Genomic DNA, 26,513 nt, shown 5'->3' with positions numbered 1-26,513 from the left:
GGCACCCACACAGCAACCCTCAAATGTCTGTTTATGGTATGTATCTTTAAAATATTTTATTTATTTATTTATTTGACAGATAAAGAGGGAGAGAGAGAGAATGGGCACGCCAGGGTCTTCAGCCACTGCAAATGAACTCCAGACACATGCAACCCCTGTGTATCTGGCTAAAGTGGGTCTTGGGGAATTGAACCCGGGTCCTTTGGCTTTGCAGGCAAATACCTTAACTGCTAAGCCATCCCTCCAGCCCTGAGGTATAATTTTTTTGACTTAAAAATTAAACTTCTATATTCAGGTTACTAACTCAAACAGGTGTATTGTGCTAAAGCAACACCATCCTAGGACTCTTGCCTTTACAAATAAGTATACTTACAATATGGTCCAAGAATCACGTAATGGGATGAAAACCTCAGCAAGCATCTCTTAGGACCTATTCATTTTCTTCTAAAAACAATGAGATAAGCTTAAGACTATACAGTGTCTCTGCTAAAGAATTCTATGATTATATCTAAATATAATCACTCTGGAAAGAGTGAAGCCTATCTTTAGTTTGGCAGAAGCTCATTAGTTAGGATTTTTTTTTTTTGATCATTTGAATCAAGACTAGGCTGAAATATTATGCAGGGTAATTGTTGGCTCATTTTAGAATCCAACTGCTTTCTAATTGAAAGTTGGCAGCTCCTATTTGTATAGAAACAGTTGAATGTACTAATTTTAATTTTTTTAACTCCATTTACTAAAATAGTTTGGCAAAAACTTATTAATCTTATTCATATTGTAGTGAAGTATTCAAGACAGAACCTCAATATTCCTGATTCTTTGATGATTGGCTGAAAAGATAAAATGGCTTTTCAAAAATTTCAGGAAATGTGCTTCCTGGAACAGAAAAGTGAAAATGGAACTGTGCCTTAGGGGAAGGTAGTCATTGTCTTTGTTCTGGAAGGGAATACTTGTGAGTCTTATTGACATGCAGAAGTATGTTAAGTACTTATTATTTGTCCTCTGCTGTTGGAAGTAACCTAAGTGTAAATAATTCAGAGTGGGATCCTAATTTACTTGAATAATGAAGAAGTTTACTTTGAGTTGGGGATAAGGGAGAAGAGATCTAAGACTTGGTGAATATTTAGGGATTTCCCATTTACTCTGGCTGTCCTTCAGAAAAAAAGTTTAAGAGTCTTAGTTTAGGAAAAGAAAGCTGTGGTGGAAGAGAAACCCTAATGGCTTGTAAGGGACCTCCCTCTACACTAGGGTCTTTCCTTTGTGTTTGGGGAACAGTGATGTCTAATATTGAGTTAAAGTTTCCTTTCATAAGTTGCAACATTTTTTTAGTTTATTTTTAAGCATTTATTTATTTATGAGAGAGAGAGAGAGAGAGAGAGAATGCCAGGGCCTCCAGATGCTACAAAAGAACTCCTGTGCCACTTTGTGTATCTGGCTTACATGGGTCCTAGGGAATCAAACCTTGGTCTTTTGTCTTTGCAGGGAAGCATCTTAATCATGGAGTCATTTCTCCAGCCCAAGTTTCAACATTTTTATAAAAACTTCAACCTTCCAGCAGCATGTGTGTTTATCAACAAAAGTTGATTTCAGATTTGTTAATCTATTATCATGGTGGGGGAGATACTGGGGACATGACTCTGTGACTCTAGTTTAGTATTTAGACAGAGGGTTTGTTTTTGCTTTAGATGATGTTTTTCTTTGAGACAGCCTTTCTATATACAGGCTAGTGTTGAACTTGTATTCTTCCTGCCTTTGCATTCATAATGTGGGGGTTAAATGTCACAAGGAAGAAGCAGGCCAAATAGATTCATACTCATGAGAAATTACTTGAAATATACAGAAATTTTCTGTTTTTAATAGTAGTCTCAAATTATTTTATTTCTATATTCAAAAAAGGTGATTCATGAAAGAGTAGAAAACTTGGGTCACTAGGTTCCCACAATGGTACATCTGCCATTTATGAGAGGGTAGAGGAAAATAGAAAAAAAAATTGGGGACATGCAAAGGGAGAGAAGCCCCACTCCTCCAATCCAGGGGTTGGGTTCAAGGTGCTCGCCAGCAGAGAAGCAAGAATTCTAGCACAATTGACCACTAATTGAGAACTTTCTCCCTTTACCAGCTACAACCATACTTCTTTCAGGAACTGTTATAGGGTTAGCAGGCTTGGAGGTCATCCTACCTCCTGCCTCCCTGTTATGAAAGGGAGAAGGGTAGAGATATCAGAGCTATGGTTCCCCACTTTAAGAGTTAATCCAGCAGAGTCTTTCAGTAACTAACTTAGTCAAGAGATCACCCCTCACATAAAGACACTAAAGAGGTAATAGTCAATTATCACCTTAATGTGATAATATACTACCCTCCCTCCCTCCCCCATTAGTTACTTTCTCATTGCATGGAAAAAATGCCCCAAACAGAAGCAGTTTAAATGAGGAAGGAATTTATTTTTGGATTACAGGTTTGAGGGGAAGTCTACCATAGTGGGAAAAGCATAGCAGTGATGCATCAATACTTTGTGGTGTCCCCAGATTCTTATCTTATGAATTTGATGAATGAAATCCACAGACCAGAGAGTAAGTTTCAGAGAGATTTTATTATAGCTTAGAGCTTACTTAGGAGAAGTGTTGTAATCAGGTTTGAATTGCTGGCAGAAATCACCAGACCAAGAGCAGCTTTTGGGAAAAATGGGTTTGTTTTGGCTTACAGACTTGAGGGGAAGCTCCATGATGGCAGGAGAAAATGATGAGCAGAGAATGTACACTACCTCCTGGCCAACATCAGGTGGACAACAGGAACAGGAGGGTGTGCCAAACACTGGCATGGAGAAGCTGGCTATAATCCCCATAAGCCTGCCCTCAACAATACACTCCCTCCAGGAGGCGTTAATTCCCAAATCTCCATCAGCTGGGAGCCTAGCATTCACCTCACCTAAGTTTATGGGGGGCACCTGAATCAAACCACCACAAGAAGGAAGCAAGGTAGAGCTCTTTGCCAGGAAGGCAAGAGAGGATTTGAGATGCCCAACTGGAGACTCAGGTTGGGAAGTCAAGTGAGCCCTGTGGATGAGTTGCTGGCCTAGCCAGTCTGATCCTGACTTCAGGTATCCTGGGGCCAGGATTTCTGGAAAAGGGTAAGCTTTGCAGAAATCTTAATTGTCTGGGAAAAGCCTGCTTAGAAGGGAATGGAAGGACTCCCTAAGGGAGAAGAGATGAGGAAGGCAAGGCCAGTCCTTTCTGACTGCAAAAGTTTCTGTAGTAAAATGTAAGGAACTGGATTTTCCCCTACGGGCCCAAGGATCATTCTCACACTTAGTCAAGGAGAAAGTGATTCACTTTGGGGCCTTGTCACCCTTAATCTGCCTGTATCAGCAGGAGCCAGAAACCAGAGTTACATTGTCACATTAGCAGAATGGAAAGAGGAGCAAGCAGGTCTGGACTATAAAATCTTGAGACCCATCCCTAGTGACATACTTCCCTCAGCAAAGTTCCATCTTCCATAAAGGTCCCACAGCCTTCCCAAACAGTGCCACAGCTGAGGACAAAAATGTTCAAACATGAACCACCACAACTCCAGAAGCCCCTCCCTCAAGACAGTTACTTGTAGACTGTCATTGATGAGCCTTTATACTTCTCTGAGTCCTATCTCAGAAAGTTAACTTTTCCTTCTTTCCCCTTTCTTTCTCTTTTAATGCCAACTAAAATCCTAAGCATGGGCTGGAGAGATGGCTTAACGGTTAAGCGCTTGCCTGTGAAGCCTAAGGACCCCGGTTCGAGGCTCGTTTCCCCAGATCCCACGTTAGCCAGATGCACAAGGGGGCGCACGCGTCTGGAGTTCGTGTGCAGAGGCTGGAAGCCCTGGCGCGCCCATTCTCTCTCTCTCCCTCTATCTGTCTTTCTCTCTGTGTCTGTCGCTCTCAAATAAATAAATAAATAATTAAAAAAAAATCCTAAGCATGTTTATCATGACACTATGTGATTTTTATATCTTTTTCTGAATAAGTCTCCTTTACCTTACTCCTTCCTTGTCATCCATGTGACTATTTTTCATGGAAGAAGACAGAGGATTTGACAGTATGAAAGAGATCCTGCAACAGAATCTCACCTCAAACCTCATTTACAGTAAAAGTAATGTCCTAAACCCCTATGTAACCCTAGGGGCTCCTGGTTTTATCTAATCATATTGTGGCACTTCTACAGCTACCCTATAATCTATAATCTCAATTACTGAAGAGGCTAACAGAGATAGAGGAATGGAGGTGTACTTGGAAACCCACTGAGTAATGGCTTCTAAAATCCTGTATACAGACACCACTGGAACACTTGAATGCAACCTTCTCTTAGAAGAGCCCACACCCATTCTCTCAGGTGTGCTTTCATTCTCTTTCTGAGTGCACCCTTTATTCTCTGAACCCTAAGCTTGTATTAAAATAACAATAATAATCTTTTCAACTCTGCTTCATACTAGTTCTGGCTGACAGTATTTTCAGTACTGAAATCATGAATCCTGAATATAGCCTGAGTTGAGGTCTTTAAAAGTCTGGGGTAACTCCTCAGGATATTGAAGGTGACAATGTGTAGTCATCTCTCAGTTCACTCACTGATGACAATTCTGATGGCTGTCTCTTCTCTATGCAAGACATATATGTTATCCACTTTATTGTTCACAGCACGTCTCAAAAGCAGCGTTATTTCTGTTCCATAAAAGTACTTAGAAGTGCTTTCTTAATTAGATGTTTGTCTTATTCTTTGTTCCTATTATGAAATAACATGTCTTTAACTTTTTATACTAATTCCTGATGGTCTCCCTTGTAGTTAATAGGAGCGGGTAACACATTTGTAGTCAGATTATGATACAACTTGCAGCAATTACTAGTCAACTGAATTCATTTCTAGGAAGAACATGGGGATATTATGCAATTACAGAATGTTTAAAAATAATTATGCTTAAAATATGTAAGGAGAGAGACTTTACATCTTATAATTAAACTTTTGCTTTTTATAATTGTTTTTTCATGTTTTGAAGCATGATGAAAAACAACAGTGAGATTTTTCAAATACTAGTATTTACTATTGAGCTTTATAGTTCTAATTTTATTGTTATGTTAAAGAATGATCAGAGTGATGTTTTGCTGCCAAAACAGTATTTTATATGTGGACGTATTAAGCAAAATGAAAGGCCATATTCGTACTGGATAATCAAGTAAGAGAAAGCTTCAGTGATGAGAAATATCACAGTTGCTGAGTCTGTGTTTATCTTACATTTATTTTAAATGATTTGGTACTGCTTTTTCTATAGAGGGTTCATTCTTGCTTTTCTTTCCTTCACCAATGAGATAGCTAAAGATTATATGCAGAAATGCACTCAACTGCAAGTAGAAATGCTTGCCAGTAAAAGTCTATTTGCTTTTCCTAAAATTAGAAGTATTTGTAGCCATTCAAAAACCAGAGTTGATTGTTTGCAAAAGTACTAGTAGAGTGTGAGTTTATGCAAGCTCCTTGAGGAACCTTTTCTGTCACTTTGCTTCAGGCACTGGGGCACCAAATTGATCTTGTCATGTAGGAAAGGGGTAACCATACATCTGTGTCACTTTTCTACTCCTAGTGTCAGCTAACTCCCCATTGCATTGTTTCTTGGGAAGTACTTGGAGTTGTGTGTCTGATCCTAGGCAAAAATGTAGCCTGCCAAATTGAAGGGGATTTAAGAAAGAAAGAGATTGGTTAGGCTATCTAGAGACAAGACAAGTTATAGTCTAGGCAGGGTTTAAGGTAGAGGTGTAATCAGATGGAGACACTGGGGCTGGAACTCAGGCTCTACCTCACTGATCAATTCCTGTCATCATTCTGTAGGCCCAATCATCTGTATCATGAAGAAAATCAACATAATTAGGACCTGATATGCAAATAAACAGTTGGTACTGCTGAATTGGACATGGCAGTGCATGTCATTAGTCCCAGTACTTGGGAGGCCAAGGTAGGAGGATTGCTGTGAGTTCAAGGCCAGCCCAAGACTACACAGTGAATTCCAGGTCAGCCTGGGCTAGAATCAGACCCTACCTCAACCTCCACCCCTCAAGAAAAAAAGAATAATTAGGCACAGATTCTGACAGAAATAAATTTAAAATATTGCTTTTAGAGGCAAAGTGGCTTAAAGTAACTTGGCATGTTGGGGCAGGATCCCAAAGTAAGGCCTAGGAAGGAGAAGTAGATGGCCACTGTCTTCACTGTCTTGCTGGGCATATGGTAAGATTAGAGGAAGTCTATGGACAGGCTGTGATTGCAGTTAGGGTCCAAAAAAATCCAATTTCTAATAAGTTTGTGCTTTCTCCAGGAGCTTACAGGAAGTTTGACACCCTAGGATGTAAAGGTTCAAAGTCTGTATAGACTGATCTTGGTCTTTAAAGACAATACTGGATGTCTTCCCTTTGAGGAACCTTTGATTCCATTTGCATAGGATGACAAGTGTATTTGTATGTTTACTTTGGGATGAGAATGGTTTGAAGAGTATTTATGAACCACTCTGGTACTAATTTTTTACTAAGGTCATCACCATCCTTTACCTGCTTCTCAGTCCAGGCCTGAAACAATTCCATCACTATCAGATACTGCCTGGTGAAATGTTAGCAAATGTTTGTTTATTTAACATACTATGTTGGACTGGGGACGAGGATTAGTGGTAGAGCTTGTATTTAGCACATACCAGACACTGGCTTCTAGCCCAATAACACAAAGCACAGCAAAATAAGGTACCATTGCTTGAATTTATGAATGCCTTAGTTATATAGGAAACATATTTAGTACTGTCTCTGGTTATTTTCTCCTCCCTCACGAATTCAAAGCATTTTGAGAAGTGAAAAAAAATTTCTTAAGTGTCTTTTAGGTAAACTTATGTGTTCATTGCTGTGGATGATTTAGAAAACTTCACTGGATATAGTAATTTTGATTGGGAATCATTCAGTCTTGGAGTTAGAGATAGAAAATGCATTCAGAAATATTTAAATAACAGTTCAAGGTGGTCTGTAAGTCAGCACCAAAATAATGTAAGAGCCAGTTAAGCATCAATTTACAACCTTAGTCTTTGTATCTGTTGTGTGAAATATTTTCCCTGGAGAGACATGAACATACCCCAAGGAGGGCACAAGTAACATGATTGCACGAAAATACTATTTTAGTAAACATGAGTTTACTGGGATTATTTACAGAGCATGGTTGAGGAATTACTTATAGAAGCCAGGATGACTTAAAGGCAGCCTTATCACCAAAAAAACTACTGAGCCTTAATGAGGTTCACAAATTCTAGAATATTAATGAGATTTCCTTTAGAATGAAATGTTTCAGGTTGGAGCAAATTGCTATACAACACTGTCCAACTACCTGGCTTATTAATATATAGTCTGGGGAGGGATATTTGTATGCATTTTAAACTTACTTATGCTTAAAAATTAATATGATAACTTTTGGTAAGAATTTTTTTTTAATTTTTATTAACATTTTTCATGATTATAAAATATATCCCATGGTAATTCCCTCCCTCCCCACCCCCACACTTTCCCGTTTGAAATTCCATTCTCAATCATATTACCTCCCCATTAAAAACATTGTAATTACATATATACAATATCAACCTATTAAGTATCCTCCTCCCTTCCTTTCTCCACTCTTTATGTCTCCTTTTCTACTTACTGGCCTCTGCTACTAAGTATTTTCATTCTCACGCAGAAGCCCAGTCATCTGTAGCTAGGATCCCCATATGAGAGAGAACATGTGGTGCTTGGCTTTCTGGGCCTGGGTTACCTCACTTAGTATAATACTTTCCAGGTCCATCCATTTTTCTGCAAATTTCATAACTTCATTTTTCTTTACCGCTGAGTAGAACTCCATTGTATAAATGTACCACATCTTCATTATCCACTCATCTGTTGAGGGACATCTAGGCTGGTTCCATTTCCCAGCTATTATAAATTGAGCAGCAATAAACATGGTTGAGCATGTACTTCTAAGGAAATGAGATGAGTCCTTTGGATATATGCCTAGGAGTGCTATAGCTGGGTCATATGGTAGATCAATCTCTAGCTGCTTTAGGAACCTCCACACTGTTTTCCACAATGGCTGGACCAGATTGCATTCCCACCAGCAGTGCAGAAGGGTTCCTTTTTTTCCACATCCCCGCCAACATTTATGATCATTTGTTTTCATGATGGTGGCCAATCTGACAGGAGTGAGATGGAATCTCAATGTAGTTTTAATCTGCATTTCCCTGATGACTAGTGACGTAGAACATTTTTTTAGATGCTTATATGCCATTCGTATTTCTTCCTTTGAGAACTCTCTATTTAGCTCCTTAGCCCATTTTTTGATTGGCTTGTTTGATTCCTTATTAGTTAACTTTTTGAGTTCTTTGTATATCCTAGATATTAATCCTCTATCAGATATATAGCTGGCGAAGATTTTTTCCCATTCTGTAGGTTGCCTCTTTGCTTTTTTCACTGTGTCCTTTGCGGTGCAAAATCTTTGTAATTTCATTAGGTCCCAGTGGTTAATCTGTGGTTTTATTGCCTGAGCAATTGGGGTTGTATTCAGAAAGTCTTTGCCAAGACCAATATGTTGAAGGGTTTCCCCTACTTTTTCCTCTAGCAGTTTCAAAGTTTCCGGTCTGATGTTAAGGTCTTTAATCCATTTGGACTTAATTCTTGTGCATGGCGAGAGAGAAGAATCTATTTTCATCCTTCTGCAGATATTTATCCAGTTTTCAAAACACCATTTGCTGAAGAGGCTGTCTCTTCTCCAATGAGTATTTTTGGCATTTTTATCGAATATCAGGTGGCTATAGATACTTGGGCTTACATCTGGGTCCTCTATTCTGTTCCACTGATCTACATGTCTGTTTTTGTGCCAGTACCATGCTGTTTTTGTTACTATGGCTCTGTAGTATAGGTTAAAATCAGGTATGGTGATACCACCAGCCTCTTTTTTGTTGCTCAGTATTATTTTAGATATTCGAGGTTTTTTGTGATTCCAAATGAATTTTTGGATTGTTTTTTTCTATTTCCATGAAGAAAGCCTTTGGAATTTTGATAGGGATTGCATTAAATGTGTAGATTGCTTTTGGTAAGATTGCCATTTTCACGATATTGATTCTTCCAAGCCAGGATCAAGGGATGTTTCCCCACTTTCTAGTGTCTTCTGCAATTTCTCGCTTGAGTGTTTTAAAGTTCTCATTGTATAGATTCTTTACTTCCTTGGTTAGGTTTATTCCAAGGAATTTTATTTTTTTTGATGCAACTGTGAATGGGAGTGATTCTCTGATTTCATCCTCTGTGTGTTTGTTGTTAGCATATACGAAGGCTACTGATTTCTGTGTATTTATTTTGTATCCTGCTACATTGCTGTAGGTTTTGATCAGCTCTAACAGCTTGCTAGTAGAGTCTTTAGGGTCCTTTATGTATAGAATCATGTCATCTGCAAATAATGATAACTTGATTTCTTCCTTTCCAATTTGTATCCCTTTTATGTGTGTCTCTTGCCTTATTGCTATGGCTAAGACTTCCAAAACTATATTAAATAGAAGTGGAGACAGTGGACACCCTTGTCTTGTTCCTGATTTTAGTGGAAAAGCTTCCAGTTTTTCCCCATTTAGTAATATGTTGGCTGTAGGCTTGTCATAAATAGCCTTTATTATATTGAGATATGTTCCTTCTATTCCCAGTCTCTGTAGGACTTTTATCATGAAGGGGTGTTGGATTTTGTCAAATGCTTTCTCTGCATCTAATGAGATGATCATGTGATTTTTGTCCTTCAACCCATTTATGTAATGTATTACATTTATAGATTTGCGTATGTTGAACCATCCCTGCATCTCTAGGATAAAGCCTACTTGGTCCGGGTGAATGATCTTTTTGATATACTCTTGTATTCTGTTTGCCAATATTTTGTTGAGAATTTTTGCATCTATGTTCATGAGGGAGATTGGTCTGTAATTTTCTTTTTTTGTTCTATCTTTGCCTGGTTTTGGTATCAGGGTGATGCTGGCCTCATAGAAGGAGTTTGGTAGAATTCCTTCTTTTTCTATTTCCTGGAAAAGCTTGAGAAGCAATGGTGTTAGCTCTTCCTTAAAAGTCTGGTAAAATTCAGCAGTGAATCCATCCGGGCCTGGGCTTTTTTTAGTTGGGAGATTATTGATAACTGCTCGGATCTCCATGTTTGTTATAGGTCTATTTAAGTGATTAATCTCATTTTGATTTAATTTAGGTAGGTCATATAGATCAAGGAAATCATCCATTTCTTTCAGATTTTCATACTTTGTGGAGTATATGCTTTTATAGTATGTCCCTATAATTTTTTGAATTTCTCTGGAATCTGTTGTGATGTTACCTTGTTCATCTCTGATTTTATTAATTTGTGTCTCTTCTCTCTTTCTTTTGGTCAGATTTGCTAAGGGTTTATCAATCTTGTTTATCCTTTCAAAGAACCAACTCTTTGTTTCATTAATTCTTTGGATTGTTCTTTTTGTTTCTATTTCATTAATTTCTGCCCTAATCTTTATTATTTCTTCCCGTCTACTACTTTTTGGTTTGCCTTGTTCTTCTTTTTCCAAGGCTTTAAGGCGAAGCATTAGGTCGTTTACTTGCGACCTTTCTAATTTCTTAATATAGGCTCTTAAGGCTATAAATTTACCTCTTAGAACTGCCTTCATTGTGTCCCAGAGATTTTGGTATGTTGTGTTCTCATTATCATATGACTCTATAAATTTTTTGATTTCCTTTTTGATTTCTTCATTGACCCACTCATCATTTAGTAGTGTATTGTTTAGTTTCCATGATTTTGTGTATGCTCTATAGCCTTTCTTGCTACTGATTTGTAGTTTAATTCCATTGTGGTCAGATAGAATGCAAGGAATTATTTCAATTTTCTTGAATTTGTTAAGATTTGCTTTGTGTCCTAATATATGGTCTCTTTTAGAGAATGTTCCATGTGCTGCTGAAAAGAATGTATATTCTGCAGCCTTTGGATGAAATGTCCTGTATATATCTGTTAGATCCATTCCTTCTATGACCTCATTTAGTCCAGATGCCTCTCTGTTTATTCTTTCCCTGGATGACCTGTCAATTGATGAGAGTGGGGTGTTAAAGTCACCCACCACCACCGTGTTTGGTGTTATCTGTGACCTTAGTTCTAATAGTGTTTGTTTGACGAATTTGGGAGCCCCCATGTTAGGTGCATATATGTTTAGGATTGTAATGTCCTCCTGTTGGAGTGTGCCCTTAATCAATATAAAGTGGCCTTCCTTATCTTTCTTGACTAACGTTGGACTAAAGTCTACCTTGTCTGATATTAGGATAGCAACCCCTGCTTGTTTTCTAGGCCCATTTGCTTGAAACACCGTCTTCCAACCTTTCACCCTAAGATAATGTCTATCCTTTGTAGAAAGGTGAGTTTCTTGGAGACAACAAATTGTAGGATCCTGCTTTTTAACCCAGTCTGCAAATCTATGTCTTTTCGTTGGGGCATTGAGACCGTTGATATTAAGAGATATTATTGAAAGGTGTGTATTTATGTTTGCCATTTGTGTGTGTGTGTGTTACTTGTTCTACCTGTGCTCTCTTCTGTTAACTGGTATTTGAGTATAGCTGGTTTTTTCTAGGTTCCTTATATGTGTGCTTTTCCTTTTGTTCAGCATGGAGGATTCTATCAAGTATTTTCTGTAGAGCTGGTTTTGTCTTCAAATACTCCTTTAACCTGCTTTTGTCATGGAATGTCTTTATTTCTCCATCTATTTGAATGGATAACTTTGCAGGATAAAGTAACCTTGGTTGACAGTTGTTATCTTTCAGAACTTGGAATATATCACTCCAAGCCCTTCTGGCTTTAAAAGTTTGTGTTGAATAATCTGCTGTAATCCTGATGGGCTTGCTTTTGTAGGTTACTTGATTTTTCTCTCTAACTGCTTTCAATATTTTTTCTTTGGTTTGTGTGTTTGGAAGTTTGAGTATAATGTGGCGAGGAGAGGTTCTTTCTGGGTTTTGTCTGGCTGGGGTTCTAAAGGCTCCCTGTATCTGTATTGGCACCTCTTTCCCAATTTGGGGGAAATTTTCCTCTATGATTTTGTTGAAGATGCCTACTATGCCTCTGGAGTGGAGTTCTTCTCCTTCTACTATGCCCTGAATTCTTATATTGGATCTTTTCATAGTGTCCCGAATATCTTGAAATTCCCACTCATACTTTTCTATAAGTTTGTCTTTCTCTTTGTTGGACTGCATTAGGTCTGCCACCTGATCTTCTAGCTTAGATATTCTGTCCTCTCCCTCATCCATCCTACTGGTGAGATTTTCTACAGAGTTTTTTATTTCATTAACTGTGTTCTTCATTGCTAGTAATTCTGACTGGTTTTTCTTTATTATTTCTATTTCCCTATTTATGTCTTGTATTGCCTTCTTTATTTCATTAAATTGGTGTCCTGCCTCTTCTTTGATTCCTTTGATTTCCTCTTTGATTTCTTCTTTGATTGTTTTCATGTGTTCTTTGACCTCTTTGAACATATTTATAATTATTCTTTTGAACTCTTTCTCTGGCATTTCCTCTAACTCGTTCTCACTGGAGGACATTTCTGATGCATTAATACTTTTAGATGGATTTATATCATCTTGCTTTTTAGTGTTTCTTGTGTTATAATGTATATATTTTTGCATCTTGGATTAAGTTAATGCTTGGATTTTCTAGCTAGCTGTGTATTCTTAGCTGTATCAATTGGTTTGATGTAATATATTTTCAGGGTAGGACCTTAAGGTATTAAGTGTGGCTCTTAAGACTCTCAGAGTATCTACAAAGATGTTCTTAGGGGTTGAGTTTCCCTGCTATAGGAGTATTCAAGCAGGCTGAGTGGAATAAAATACTGGTAGATTCTAAAATTTAACTAAACACTGTACACATTCAATCAAAAACAGCCCCGAGTATGTATGCAAGAGTAGTTATTATAATGACCAGATCCTCTATCAACAATGAGGTTTAGATTTCTGGTCTGTTGAGGTATCCAAGTCAGCTTGTGACCAAGTGAGTCCCTTCCCTGTTGCAATCCCAGTTACCTTGGGTGATTGTGGTCTCAGTCAAGTTGCTGCCTGGGTCGTCGGGCTGCTGTTCTGATTTCTGGAGCTGGGCACTTGCTTTTCCTACGGGGCAAACTGAGCCACTGCTGCTGCCTCTGCTGCTGTTGTAGCTGCCACCACCGGAGCCACCACCGCTGCTGAAGCTACCGCTGCCGTGTCCACCGCCGCTGATCACCCCGAAGCCGCTGCTGCGGGATCTGCCGCCGCTGCCGCTCCTGGGTCCGCTGCTGCTGGGGCCGCTGGTACCGGTGCTGGAGCTGCTGAAGTTGCTGCCGAACTCTGCTGCTGCTTGGGTCCTGCTGTCAGCCCAAGTTGGCGTGGCCAGTCCCGGGCCGCTGCTGTGTTTGCTGGAGCTGGGTTCAGGCGGTGGGGGAGGGGAGGGAGCCGCGGCTGCTCTGGTTGTCTCGCTGTTCCACGTGTGCTTCTACCTCGCGGTCTGCTCCTCCCTCCGCTGCTCGCTGCCGCTCTCCCCTCACGTTTCCCAAGTTGTGGAGAGCGCGGTGTGAGGGGAAAATCCCGCACCTGGCTTGTCCTGCGGCTCGAGCCGAGAGTCCGGCGGTTTTCTGCCGCGCCGTGGCTGCGGCGGGTGGCTGAGCTGCCCCGGAGCCGCTGTTCCCGCCTGTGCAGGCTCTGTATGCTCTATAACTCTTCTACTTCTCCGCTGCCGCCTCAATTTCCTATACACCTCACTTTTTAGTAAAAGTGTGTATTTTGCTGAGTTTTTTTGGTCTTTTTCCCCCCTAAGCTGCTTTGGCGTGGTACCTACGCCGCCATCTTAACCAGAAGAAGAATTTTTTAACATAATGCAAAAGTACCATGCTTACTGGGAAGGAAGCAAGAAATGGGAAGGAAGGAAGGAAGGAAGGAAGGAAGGAAGGAAGGAAGGAAGGAAGGAAGGAAGGAAAGAGAGAGAGAGAGAGAGAGAGAGAGAGAGAGAGAGAGAGAGAAAGAAAGAAGAAAGGAAAAAGAAGGAAGAAAGAAATGAGGTTAGGGGCGTAGGCTAGTGGTAACAAACTTGTTGAACATTTTCAAGGTGAAGAGCTGGGTTCATTCCCCAGCACACACACACACACACACACACACACACACACACACACACACAAAGGAAAATGAAAACAAGAGGGGCTGGAGAGATGGCTTAGTAGTTAAGTGCTTGCCTGTGAAGCCTAAGGACACTGGTTCGAGGCTTGGGTCCCTAAGACCAACATAAGCCAGATGTACAAGATGACACATGCCTCTGGAGTTCATTTGCAGTGGCTGGAGGCCCTGGTGCGCCCATTATCTCTCTCCCTCTCTCTCTCTCTCTCTGCCTCTTTCTCTCTCTGTCTTTCACTCTGAAATTAATCAATTAATTAAAAAAATGAAAACAAGAAAAAATCATTCCATAGGGTTTTTCAGAAAACATTCATATATTGCAAGAATTAATAACATCTTCTGACATAGCAATAATGTGCAAACAGAATTATATTTTTTTGCAGAAAAAATATAAGAATTACTTTTTTTTGAGGCAAGCCCAAGAGACTGCTTTTTTATGTGAGAGACAGAGAAAGAGAGAGAATTGACATGCCAGGGCCTCCAGCCACTGCAATCAAACTCCAGACATGTATGCCCCTTGTGTGCATGCATGACCTTGCACACTTATGTCACTGTGCATCTGTCTTATGTGGGACCTGGATAGTCAAACATAAGTCCTTATGCTTCTCAGGCAAATACCTTAACCTCTAAGCCATCTCTAGCCCCCAGATTTATTGTTGAAAGTTAAAAATTGTGCCAGACATTGTGTATATGCCTGTAGAAGGAGAGCACATTTGAGGCCAGTCTTCACTGTACAGTGAGACCTTGTCTCAAAAATAAATTGATTAAATTAAATAAACAAATGTAATACTTTAAGTGACCAAAACAAACAATAAGGCAAAAATGATACAAGCACATTGACTATGCAAATTTATTTCCTTCTCTTTCTCTAGAGGTGCATCTTTCAAGATAGTTTATTAAATGTATATTTACATACATACTTCATATTTCATTTTTACACTTATTTCTACAGCGTAGTATGAAAATACAATACATAAACCATATTTTTTTCCCTGAGAGAGGCATATAAAATCATGAATGTAACGAGGGAAATATAGTTTTAAAGGAAAAAAAATAGCTATTACAAAGCATAAATGATCAGTGATGACTCCTTATCTTATCCCTGTAATAATTTATTTGGACTAACCCTGGCTTTAGCCTCCTCAGAACTAAGGAAAACCTATCTCTAAACTCACCTGAATCTTTAATCTTTGTTTTATGTCAAGAGCTATTTTCAGACCATAATCACAGCTCTGGTGCTTTAAAGCATCGAGGCATTTTGATATCAAAAGGACTTGACTTTGTTCTTTTGAGGGAGACAGACAAAATGCCTGCTTGAAATAATCACATGGCAGCCGAGTTGGCTCTTTATAATCCTAGCTTTCTCTGTGGATTAAGGAGAATAAAAAAGCAATGTTCAAGGAGAAGAAAACTGTAACATCTCCCTTAAGTCTTCTGTATATGGCCTTTTCCTACCCTTGGTCCATTGCAGAGTCTTGTCACTGGATCAGGCACCCACTCTGTTCCTTAGTCAGGTAGGATGTAAGAAGCTGTGGATAAATATTTTCCTACAAATCAACTTTTCTTCTGCTACTATGATAACTGAATTTTAACTATTAACTTCTTGACTTATGAATTATTAAGGTAGTACTTGGAGACATTTTATATATAGATAAGGTTGCTGTTGATAGTTAAGCTATGGCTGTTTGGTGCAAAGCTGGTTTGTCCCATTCAAATGGGGCATACGATTGCTCTATTCATGGCTAATTAATGCCAATGAATGATAATAATTGTTCTACACACTGAGGAGTTACAAACACCTCATTTAAAATATCTCATTGCTAACTATCCTATTAGGGTGGTTAATCTTGTTTGTCAACTTGACTGGATTTGAAATCACTTAGGAGACACATCTCTGAGCATGTCTGTGAAGATGTTTCCAGAGATGTTTAACTGAGGAAAAAAATCCAATTTGAATGTGTGTGTGTGGGGGGGGCACCATCCCATGGACTGGGGTCCTGTACTGAATAAAATGGAGGGAAAAAAGGAAAAAACAAATGATCAACAATATTCATATTTCTCTGCTTTCCCACCGTAGATACAATGTGACTACTTGCCTCATAATTTTTCCCAGGAGCTAAATCCTGTTTTTCTGACATGTCTCCTCTGCCACAACAAGCTATGCTCTCAAACTACAAGCCAAAAATAATCCCTTCCTGTCTTACATTAATTTTGATAAGCATTTTGTTATGGCAGTGAAAAAGTAACTAACACACCTGGGGATTAGAAACTATTAGTCACATTTTGCAGGTTAGGAACCTGAGGCATAAGAAAGGGGAAGGCATTTACATTTGTTCACAAGACTAAGTTCTTATGTCCAGAGACTAATCATCAAGATTTAGAGAGGGTGAATGGCTGTGTCAGTTAATTTGTAAACATAGGGGACCTGGGATGAGGGAAATGAGTGGTGACATTGATGAGTGGTGGCAATGGTTTCAGCTAGGACTTTTTGTTTGTTTGTTTGTTTGTTAATGAGAGAGATAGTTTCTTGATGAGGCTGGAAGTGTATAGGCTAATGGGGTGATTTCTGTTGTGCTGCTCGATGAGGCTTTTCTGTATGACAACCCATTTTTGTACAGATGAGACTTATCTACTACTACCCCAAGTTCCCTTCTGATGCCCAGGGATTTCATTTGTAACATGTCAGGCCTTGAGCCTGATGACAGATTACACAACTGTGTCAGGTGTTTTCCAATACCATGTTCTATACCTCTAGAGTTCTTCCTGTGAGCAAGCAAGACCTTGTGATTTATGCCTGTTGTGGTCAGAAAACTATGAGCACTTATTCTCTGGATCCCTTATTTTTGTTGTAAGTGGTGACCTGCATGTTCCTTGTCTCTTCAAACATGTAGTAAATAGCTCAAGGGCAGGGAACATCCCATTTTGGCATATCACCATGTGACTAGTGTATTGTTAAGCTCAAGGAGAGTCTCAATAATATATTTTTCCTTTTGAATTTCAAATACTTTTGCAACTATTTCCTACAATTTAGTAGGCCTAAAATAGCACAAACTTATCACTTTGTAAGAAGTCAGAGGTTTGAAATGGATCTCATAGGACTAATATCAAGACTGCATTCCTTTCAGTGGTACTAGAACATAATTCATTTATTTGTCTTTGCAAATATCTAGAGACATCTGGATTCCTTAGTCTGTGTACCCTTCCTATACTTTCAGACTCAACAATGACTGGCCACATCATTCTTACGTTGAACAATTATACATCCAATTCTGGTGTTATATTGCACCATTTTCCCTCCACTTCTAGTGTTGTAGCTCTTTGTTATTCTTTTATCCCCAGTTTGTTTATAAGGACATTGAACCCATCCAAATAATGCAGGACAATCACATCTCAAAATTAGGTTGTTTCTGGATATGGTGATACACTGCATTCTTGTAATACCAGTACTGGGCAGAGTAAAGCAGGAGGATTGCAGGTTCAAGGCCAGTCTGGGATACCTAGAGAGACTCTGTTTCAAAAACAAAGTAGAGCAAAATAAAATGAAACAACAATAATGACAACAACATCAAGTTGTCAGAATTCCTAATGCCATCTATGACCTGGATTCCCCTGTGCCATGTTACCAAACTATTCTCGGGTTTTGAAGATGAGGATGTGCATTTCTTTTTATGTATGTGGTGAGAGGGTCTATGTGATGCCACATTCCTTTTAACTTTTTTTGAAAAATATGTTCAAATATGTACAAAATAGAGATAATGGAATAATTTCCATGATTCTTTCCATGGGTTTGAATATAATCAATCTCTTTTTGGAAGTAATTCCATTTATCATTATATAAATGTTTTGATTATAAAATTCTGGCTTTTCCTCTCTCAGCCTCCACCACCACCACCACTAACAATAGGGTCTCCAGAGCTGATTACACTCTAAATCCACAAGGTACCCAGTAGGGTAAGCCAAACAGGGCCCAGATGGCAGTGAATACTGGGGAGACACAATATCCATAAGGATGACAAGAATAGAAAGCTGACGCCTAGAACAAGACAATTCATTATTCTATCTGCCAAGTTCCAGGAGACACTATAGAGAAAGTAGAAGATTAAATAAGTGCTGCTCTCACTGCTAGCCTGAGAACCTTCTCCAGGGAGATGGTAGTCAACACTGGGGAAGAGTCAAAAGTCATCAAAGCAGACAATCAGAGGCTACAGAAAGCTCAATACTAACGGAGACCTATAATATGCCTTCCAAGGCTACAGGAACATTGTGGAAGAGAGGTTGGAAATACTGTAAGAGCCACAGGGTGGGAAGTAGTATCCTGAGGCATTATCCTGGCCACAGAAACTGACTAAGGCTTTCATGATCCCACATGAACACTGACAATCCCACTAAGAAGGACTCTCAGGGGAATGTGGGTGGAGGAGAATAAACATAAGAGTATAACCAAAGACGAATATGACCAATAAACAATATGTGCATACAGCCAAGTACACAATTAGTAAAATAAAATCCTGGCTCAAAATTACTTTATAAATTTTATTTAATATTAAAATTGTTAACTAATGTAAAAGTATACTTAATATTTATTTAACATAGAATATATTTTTTAGTTGTTTTTAAAATTTTATTTATTTATTTATTTGTCAAGCAGAGAGAGATAAAGAGAAGAGAAGATAGACAGATAGAGAGAGAATGGGCATGCTAGGGCCTCTAGCCACTGCAAACAAACTCCAGATGCATGTGCCCCTGTGCATCTGGCTTATGTGGGTCCTGGGGAATTGAACCTGGGTCAGGCAAACAACCACTAAATCATCTCTCTAGCCCCAGAATATAATTTTTAAACATCAAGAAAAATATGATACAAAATAATAATATGATAACTTCATACATCAAAGAATGTTGTTGAGAACAAATATGTAGGACCTTTTTTTACAGGTTGAATCTTATAGTTGTTTTTTTCATAGTTTATCTTAAGCTTAAGTACATAGTCTTTTAGAAACTTGTACATATTTGAATCAAATGCTCATTTTTTTATGATAATGGATATCACTGAATCTGAAGAGAACAGTTTCAAAGTAGAAACTGCTCTAGTTTTGTGTATTTTAATAATAATTGATAAGACTTCAAAAGAAAGGTACATATTTATTCCTTAGTATTTTAGTTACAAGGTATACAGATGCTATTTTTGTCTGGGCGATATTACCTTTTTTTCATCTAGTCTTACAACCTGGTTAGACTGTAAATAACTCAAACGTATAGAAGCAAAATGGCATACTGCCATAGTTGTGAGGAAAGTACTCTGATCGTATATCTGGAAAAGACATGTCTTGATCCATCTATTATTTTTCAGAAGTAAAAGCTGAGGCATATAAGGTGTCAGGAAAATACCCTTATGTTCAGTATTTGTAGTAATTAGTTTTTTTCAAGAGTTTTTGGAATGATTCAGTACCATTCACTGTGAAATGTAAAACAGAACTTCTTTCTTCAACAACAACCATGATATGCATATATGTTAATTTAAATTCATAGCCCTAAATGCCTTCATTACAAAGACAAAAATATCCCAAATTAATAACCTGACAGTCCATATAAAGGCACTGGGAAAACAAGAAGAATACAACCCAAAGAGCTCTAGATGGAAAGAAACAATCAAGATTAAAGCAGATATTAATGAATAAGATACTAAGAAAATGATTAAAAACTCAATGAAATGAAGATATGATTCTTTGAAAACAATAAACATGATTGACAACCCATGGCCAAACTGATCAAGAAAAAAAAAAGAGAAGTCTCAAATTAACAAAATCAGAAATGAAAAAGGATAGATTACAACAGACATCAATGAAATTGGAAGAATCATCAGGGCATATTTCTAAAACCTCTACTTCAAAAAATTGAAAAATATGGAAGAAATGGATGAATTCTTAGACACATATCACCTACCAAAACTAAACTCAGACCAGATTAATCTCCTAAACAAAACTATCACATTCATGGAGATTGAAAAGCTAATTTAAAAAACCTCCCCCAAAAGAAAAGCTCAGGGCAAGGTAGCTTTCAGCTGAATTCTATCAAACATTTGTAGAAGAACTGAAACCAATTTTTCCCAAACCAGGGACTCATACATGACTCCTCCTTTGAAGCTAGCATCACTGTAATACCAAAACCAGACAGAAATGCAACAAGGAAAGAAAACTATATGCCTATATCCATAATTAACTTAGATGCAAAGATTCTGAACAAAATTCTTACAAACTGAATTTAACAACATATCAAAAGCATTATCCTCCTTGATCAAGTAGGCATCATCCCAGGGATTCAAGGATGGTTTAACATACAGAAATCGGTCAACATACTACACCACATAAATAAACTAAATCATAAGAACCATATGATCATCTCAATTGATGCAGAGAAGGCCTTTGACAAAATACAAAAACACTTCATTATCAAAACTCTGGAAAGTATAGGCATGAAGGGTTTATATATCATCACAATAAAGGCTATACATATAGCTTCTAAAACCCAAATAATGTTTAATGGGGAAAATATCAAGAAATTCCCACTGATATCGGGAACAAGATAGGGGTGTCCACTCTCGCTACTGTTTTTCAACATAGTACTAGAAGTACTAGCCCAAGCAATAAGACAAGAGAAAGAAATATTAGGGATTCAAATTGTAAAAGAAGAAGTCAAGTTAGCCCTATTTGCAGATGACATTATCCTATATATGAGTGACTGGAAAGTCTCCATCTCAAAACTTCTAAAGGTCATAAATTTCTTCAGCAAAGTGTCAGGATACAAAATCAATGTACAAAACTCAATAGCTTTTCTATATGCAAAAGCAAATATACAGAGAAAGAAATCAGTGAGGCTGTCCCATTTTCAATAGCAACAAAAAATTTCAAAACCTTGGAATAACACTAACCAAGGATGTGAAAGACCTACATAATAAAAACATTTTTTTAAAGCCTCAGGAAAGAAACCAAGGAGAACTTGAGAAGATGGAAAGACCTCCCATGCTCTTGGATAGGTAGAATCAATATTATGAATATGATAATTCTATCAAAAGCAATATACAGATTTAATGCAATACCAATAAAAATACTAGCATCCTTCTTCACAAAGATTGAAAAAAATAAAAGATCTCAAAATTCATATGGAATGGTAGATTGCCTCAGATATCCAAACATATCCTCAGCAAAAGCAAAACAAAACAAAACAAAACAAAACAAAACAAAACAAAACAAAACCAAAAATCCACCTCTGGTGGTATCACCATACCGGATCAAAAGCTATATTACAAAATCATAGTGACAAAATCAGCATGGTAATGGAATAAAAACAGAAACATTGACCAATGGCACAGAATTAACAACCTAAATCTTAGATCAAGTAACTACAGCTGCTTGATCTTTGGCAAAGCTGCCAATAATGTAGACTAGAGAAAGGACAGCATCTTGAACAAATAGTGTGGACAAATTGGATGACCATATATAGCAAAATGAAATTAGACCCAGTTATTTTGCTGTCCACAAAAATCAAGTACAAATGGATTAAGGACCTCAATGTATGACCTGAAACTCTTCAACTGCTGGAAGAAAACAAAGGAGGCCATCTCCACGATATAGCACTGGGAAAAGACTTCTGAATAAAACATCAATAAGAAATTAAATAAGCACTCAACCAATAGGATCTCATGAAGCTAAAAACTTTTGCACAACCATACCATAAGCAGAGCCCAAAGATTACTCACTGAATAGGAGAAAATCTTTGCCACCTATAACACTGACCAAACCCTAATATCTAAAATCTACAATGAACTCAAAAAATAAACAACTAAAAATCAAACAACCCACTCCAAAAGTGGGGCAGAGAACTAAATAGGGAATTCTCAGAGGAAGAATTACAAATTGCTACCACAAAAGAAAATGATCAACATCCCTAGCCATTAAGGAAATGTAGATTAAAACAACTATGAGATTCCACCTTAACCCAGTAAAGATAGCAAACATTAAAAAATCAAATGAAAACAAATGTTTGCAAGGATGTGGAGAAATAGGAATACTCATTCACTGTTAGTGGGAATGTAAGCTGGTACAACCACTATGGAAATCAATATGGTGACTCCTGAAAAGGATGAATATAGAGTTACCAACAGACCCTGTTAGTCCCTTACTGGGCATTAGCCCTAAAAGCTCCATAACTCAGTTCAGAGATGTTTGCTCAATCATGTTTATAGCTGCTCAATTCTTTTTTTTTTTAACATTTTTTTTAAATTATTTTATTTATTTATTTATTTGAGAGTGACAGACACAGAGAGGACAGATAGGGGGAGAGAGAGAGAATGGGCATGCCAGGGCTTCCAGCCTCTGCAAACGAACTCCAGATACGTGTGCCCCCTTGCGCATCTGGCTAACGTGGGACCTGGGGAACCGAGCCTCGAACCGGGGTCCTTAGGCTTCACAGGCAAGCATTTAACCGCTAAGCCATCTCTCCAGCCCCTGCTCAATTCTTAATAGCTAAAAACTGGAATCAACCCAGGTGCCCACCATTGGATGAATGGATAACCAAGATGTGGTATATCTACATGACAGAATTCTATGCAGCAGTAACATAAAATGGCACAATGAAATTTTTAAAAAAATGGTTGAACTTGGAACAGATCCAGAGGCTCCTAAGTGCCCATTACTGAAGTAGACTTAAAATGCACTCAACATTCCTCAGGGAATTTTGCAGAAGAGGTGGCAGAAAGATTGGTAGAGCCACAAGTTGGGACATTTTGCACAGACATATTGCCTTTCCCCCATAACTGACTGTTGCCCCCATCATGCATGACCCATAGTCCCCATGGAGTTGACCTGCATCCATAATGTGGAAGACTTCTTCAGGAAAATGGCAGAAAGGAGGGAAAGGATGCTACCAACTGTTCCAACTGTTGTTTACATACTCAATTTGTCCATATATAGTTTTAAAAAAATTAAAAAATATATATATGTAATTTAGGACTGGGGAAATGGTTCAGTGGTTAAATGCACTGGCTTGCAAAGAGTGCCGGCCCCTAGATTCTATTGTCTAGTACCCATATAAAGCCAGACAAACTAAATGGGACATGCATTTGGAATTTATTTGCAGTGGCAAGAGGACTTGGCATGCCCACATTTTCTCTCTCTCTCCCTCTCAGATAAATAAAAAATAATGTTTGTATTAAAAATATTTATTTATTTATTTGAGAAAGAAGGAGAGAGAGAGAGAGAGAGAGAGAGAGAGAGAGAGAATGGGTGCACCAGGACCTCTAGCCTCTGCAAATGAACTCCAGATGCATACACCACCTTGTGCATCTGGCTGATATGGGTCCTGGGGAATTTAACTAGTGTCTTTTGGCTTTGCAGTCATGTACTTTAACCACTAAGCCATCTATCAAGCCCTTACATGGTAATTTTTTAGTTAAGGAAGAAACAGAGTCAAAAATTTGGAAATGCTAGGTTAAACTTATGTGTAATTCTTTAATATTTTAGCATGTTTTAATTTTTATGTCCCTGTCTACTGAGATATTATTTTATAGTGCTCAAAGATTCTTGTTCATTAATGAGTTTTATTAACAACATTAAGCAGCATTTATGCAGAATATGCATGAAATAAAAAACAAAATGTTTAATATTAGTATGTCTTATACTTTTACATCTTTAAAAAAGTTCATGGAAGAAACTGTTTTTCTTCTACATAACCAGTATATTCAAATTATTCCATTAGTCTTCACATTAGCAATAAATGAATAATAATTGGAACATCGAAGAGTTTGTACATTAAATTTGAGGTTTTCATTTTCTCACATATATTAGTATATAATTTTAACTATGCCATCTTGTTATTACCACTTGGCAGATTAATAATATACATTACTCATTTGAAAAAAAATATTCAGTTTGGGGGTTGGAATATATGTGGGCAATAGAGAATTACATTTAAAAACACAAATTCAACAACGTTATTTCCTCTTTATCATAAAACATTATTTTTTGTGACTATAGTTGGGTAACTATTGTTGCTCTATACCTATATTACATTATCTCTGATCCAGCTTCTGCTTATTAAGTTGAAAAAGTGTTGGCATGCTTGTATTTCCCATATCTTATCAAATCTCTACTTGTGGTCATGTGCCTCCATGATCAGGGACCTGTAGTAGTCTAGTGTTTTTTTAGGTAGATTGATAGAAATGCAAGGTACACATACTATCCATATTGAGATTGTTATGGCCTCACTTAGGACACCCTATAATAACAATAGACACAGCTATAGTAATGAAAACAACATATAATAATTATTGATCTATGTACTTACCAAATATTGACAAATCTTTTCTTTTCTTATTGAGAACTTTAATATATGTATATATTGCAAATTGTTCGCATTCACATCAGGTTATACTTTTATTTCCCCTCTCTTCCACTACCATTCCAATGAGGGCCCTCCTCAGTGAGATTATCAGTAATTTCTGTGGGGTTATAAATGTACCAATCAGTTTCTGTGGGGGAAACAATGAACACGCATTTTCTTAAATCACATATAGAAGCTCATTTACTCCTCAAAACAAGAGTTCATGTGTGTATGTGACACACATATATCTTATGTTTCTTTTCTTCACAGAAGCCTACAACAGATTTCACTAGCAATCCCATTGGGAAGAAATATATGACATGCTCATGCCTAAACTCATCAAGAGGAAGAACAGCTCTTGTTGGCTTCCAGGTCAAACTGAACTCATAACATAAATTAGGGGAAGAACATTGCATCCAGAGGAGGCTGAACAAAACCTTGGTAAGGCTAGGAAGGAGGCAGAAGTATGGTTATTGGGTAGGCGATCAACAGTGTGCATCAGAGCCTTGTTGTCCATCTTTTTCTCTCGTGATTGGACACCTTGCCATTCCAGTCAGCCTCTGGCCTGCGGTTCTGACCCCCAACACCATGCCTTCAATTAAGTTGCAAAGTTCTGATGGAGAGAGATTTGAAGTTGATGTAGAAAGTTCTAAGCAGCCTGTGACCAACAAAACCATGTTGGAAGATTTGGGAATGGATGATGAAGGAGATGATGACCCAGTTCCCCTACGAAACATTAATGCAGCAATACTAAAAAAAGGTCATTCAGTGGTGCACCCACCATAAGAATGACCCTCCTTCTCCTGAGGATGATGAGAACAGAGAGAAGCAGACTGATGATATCCCTGTGTGGGACCAAGAATTCCTGAGAGTTAATCAAGGAACACTTTTTGAACTTACTCTGGCTGCAAACTACTTAGACATCAAAGGTTTGCTGGACGTTACGTGCAAGACTGTTGCCAATATGATTAAGGGGAAGACTCCTAGGAGATCCGCAAAACCTTCAATACCAAAAATGACTTTACCGAAGAGGAAGAGACCCAGGTGCGCAAAGAGAACCAGTGGTGCGAAGAGAAATAAAAGGTTGTGCCTGACACTGTAACACTATAAGGATTGTTCCAAATACTAGTTGCACTGCTCTGTTTATGATGTTAATATTAGACAAACAGTAGGGAAATGCCGCAGCAAATCAATTGTATTAGCATAATAGTGTCCTCCTTGCATGTGAAGTCTGAGTACAGATTCCAAGTTAAAGGCGGAGTTCCTTCAAGTGTGAGGGAAAGTTGTCTTTCTTTACTCTCAATAAAACTGAGCTATGGGTTCTCTGGAGAGAGTGGCATCTTGGGCTTTTTCTGTATTGTCTAAAGCGATTTCTGCCTGGTTTATTGTCCAATTAACTTCAGAGAACTTTTCAGAGTTGCCACTGTAAATAAAACAACTTATGAGAGGGGTTTTGTAATAGAAAAACTAGGATCTTTATTCAAGACTTGGAAATTGGAAGCAGGCAACTTGAAGTTAATGCTCTGACTGGAGTTGTTAGGATGTCTCCAACCTCCTGAGCCAAGCAGAACACTGCTCTTGATTAGCTTGTGTGTAGCTGGGTTCTCTTCATTGAACCTGAGGACTGGGGTTTGGTTTTCCTTTCCTTATTATTTTTTGGGGGGTGGATTTAAAAAAAATTTTTTTGGTTTATTTTTATTTACTTATTTGAGAGCGAGAGACAGAGAAAGAGGGAGAGAGAGAGAGAGAGAGAGAGAGAGAGAGAGAGAGAGAGAGAGAGAATGGGCACGCCAGGGCCTCCAGCCACTGCAGATGAATTCCAGATACGTGAGCCCCCTTGTGCATCTGGCTAACATGGGATCTGGGGAATGGAGCCTCGAACCAGGGTCCTTAGGCTTCACAGGCAAGCGCTTAACCACTAAGCCATCTCTCCAGCACCCCCCAAAAAATA

General features: G+C 38.2%; 1 pseudogene; it reads left to right on the top strand.

Annotated features, from left to right (window-relative positions):
* LOC101603957 overlaps nt 1-25,891 on the top strand; it is a 40,809-nt pseudogene extending 14,918 nt beyond the window's left edge.
* The last annotated feature ends 622 nt before the right edge of the window (nt 25,892-26,513 follow it).

This window comes from Jaculus jaculus, chromosome X (assembly GCF_020740685.1).
Source record: "Jaculus jaculus isolate mJacJac1 chromosome X, mJacJac1.mat.Y.cur, whole genome shotgun sequence".
Classification (NCBI taxonomy): domain Eukaryota; kingdom Metazoa; phylum Chordata; class Mammalia; order Rodentia; family Dipodidae; genus Jaculus; species Jaculus jaculus.
The sequence above is the reverse complement of the archived record's forward strand: the minus strand, read 5'-3'. Positions and strand labels throughout refer to the sequence as shown.